We start from the raw sequence: 2,553 nt of genomic DNA, 5'->3' as shown, positions 1-2,553 counted from the left end.
ATATATGGCTTCTCTTATAAATTATCTGTCAAATAGGCCCTGACAGTAACCACACTGGTGCTGCCAGTCTTTGAGTGTTCAGAGTGTGGGGCTTCAGGTAGACAGTTGTACTGGATCCTCTGCACCTTTTACCAAATAAGTCCATTGGGTCCCACTGTGGAGGTTAATTGGCCTCTCCCTTGCACCCTCAACCACCAGCTGTTATCACTGAGCAATCAATTCCCACAGCATTGGGAATCATTTAAAAGCAGCTCTTGGCTCACAAGGACATGACAGAGGAACTCTGCTGCATCAGGTGTGTTAGCAGGTATGAAATGGCTTGTTTGTCTTGGATTTGACATCATTCCTGACCAGAATATTCCCATTTTGTGCTTTTACAGTTTTCTTTCCTGCAAATCAACTTGAGCTCTATCCAGAACCAGCCCACGTAATTGAAATAGGTTGAAGTAAGTAAATAACTATCTAAAACTGTTTGGAAAACCCTGTGATCTAAAACCAGGATGTATCTACAGGATGTTGTGGCTTTCATTTCTGCTGATTGGGAGCATCACCTGTGGCCCTGTCAGAAAAGGTAGGCCTATGGTAGCTTTAATCAAAACAAACTACAAGTTAAGGCTCTGTATTTTAAATTGCCTTTGTTTCTCCTCAGACTATGGATCAAATGAGGCCGACACAACCTTCATGCAGCAGCCATTTTCTTCTGGGTACCGGTACAGTGGAACACGGGATGAGTTCTGGCCCGGGCAGCAGCTCCCCTCTACCAAGTCTCACCAACCCAAGCTTTGACAAAGCTACTGAACTGCCTGCTCAAGATGTCGTTTACTACAGCCCAGGCAGCTACGGCAGCACCAACATGGCTGGGGGTGAGGCGTTCCTCAGCGGCTACTCTAGCTACAACAGCCCTGAGGTCGGTCAATATGGGGTTGCTTATGCAGCTTCTCGGTATGATGTCGCTGCTCCAGCTGGCGGCTATGGTGGAGGCTACGGTAGCTCAGCTGGTGTTTATGGAGGGGAAAGTTCCTACGGGTTTGCTCCAGCCCCTCAAGATGAGGTATGGAGCTCTGGATCTGCTGGCGAAGAAATCTCTGAGCCGGTCTTCAGTGACGTGTCCGATCTGGAGCCAGTGTACTCCTTCAGCTCTCGTTCAAACTACCAACGAGGAAGAGCCGTATTTGCCCAAACCCGCTACACCCCAGGAGAGTCCGTTCCCCCACCTCTGCCAGTATCCATCAGCAAAACTGCTTCCAAGCAAAGCAATCCTAAAGCTACAAAATATGGTTACCACTGATCTCTGGTAAGGCACAGTTCACGCAATGTCTACCCCCATTCTCTATGCGCCGTCTGCACTCGTTGACTTATGTCTTTACCTTGCAGGTCTCAATGCTCCGGATGTCTCATCGCTTCTACATGAGCTAATTCAAATAAAGTCTTATATCTTAAACTTGGGTTTAATGGTGTCAACTGTTCAGGTCGAGGCAGCATAACAAAGACCAGGATGTTTCACTGCGACAGTTTGTGCATGGGGTTAAGGTGACCATCTTAAATGAGCTGACGACAACACTTGCTGCACAAATTGGGATTTTCATTTGATGGCAAGCACTTGCCATAATTAACTGTACTCACTTTGTACATGTACTATGGCACAATTATTAACTAAAGGGTAAAGATAAAAACCTGCCTCACAGAAGACCTATATCTTATACTGTCATGATGCTCGGGCTCCTTGTCCATTTGGACTTATTTGCAGCAAAAGCTTTAACTTACTGGCTGATGGCTGGAGATGCTCAATAACTCATGATGCTATCCATTTTGTGAAGTTCTCCTGCAGTAGCTACCCCCCAACATGATGCCATGTCCATAGTTGGGATGGTGTTCTTCAGCTTGCAAGCATCTCCATTTTTCTTCAAACAACATTATGGCAAAACGGTGCTGTTCACATGTGTATTGTAAACTGTAGCCTGTTAGTCCTTGCTGAGCAGCCGTTCTGGTTCATCCCTTTCATGCATACCTGTAAAAATGAGAACTAATTAGTTATCTCATTAGAGTTTTCAAATTAAACTGACTGAGAAAAGCTTTGCAATAAGCAATCTATAAAATCTTGTTTGCCCAGCAAATTTCCCTCATTGTCTTAACTATTTTTAAAATCAGCATAACAAGGATTCAAAAATCTTTGAGCAGATTTTTGAGTCAAGTTGGGCCAACTCATAGATTCTTTATGTGCACATGTCTGAACCATTTTGAACAGTATTTAACGGCTCTCTGCTGAACAGGTGTGTCCACAGGAGCTTCAGGTAAACAACCAGATCTTGCATCGCAGGCGGAAGCTGTGACGAGTTCAGCTCGGAGTCGATCGAGTTGATCTATTAGATTGGATCCATTTTTGGTCAATGCTATGGAGGACTAAACCTGACATGTGTATAAATGCTGAAATGTATAAATAAAAGTAAAATTAAAAGGTAAATGCTTTTTATTTCTCTATTTCTGTTCACCTACATTTATTTCTGTGTTGTGATGACCCTGGGGTTGGTCCTGCTCTTTTGGCTGTTTGTTTAC

At 44.2% G+C, this 2,553-nt stretch overlaps 1 long non-coding RNA gene across 1 annotated transcript; it reads left to right on the top strand.

Moving 5' to 3' along the window:
• The first annotated feature begins 217 nt into the window (after window positions 1–217).
• Window positions 218–1,441, top strand: LOC115596448 (uncharacterized). The gene is made up of 5 exons (XR_003986904.1): window positions 218–295; window positions 381–446; window positions 513–571; window positions 650–1,294; window positions 1,375–1,441. It is a non-coding gene; the product is annotated as an uncharacterized LOC115596448 (long non-coding RNA).
• The last annotated feature ends 1,112 nt before the right edge of the window (window positions 1,442–2,553 follow it).

Source organism: Sparus aurata, chromosome 2 (genome assembly GCF_900880675.1).
Source record: "Sparus aurata chromosome 2, fSpaAur1.1, whole genome shotgun sequence".
Lineage (NCBI taxonomy): Eukaryota > Metazoa > Chordata > Actinopteri > Spariformes > Sparidae > Sparus > Sparus aurata.
Note: the sequence above shows the minus strand (reverse complement) of the source record. Positions and strands in the feature narration are given on the sequence as shown.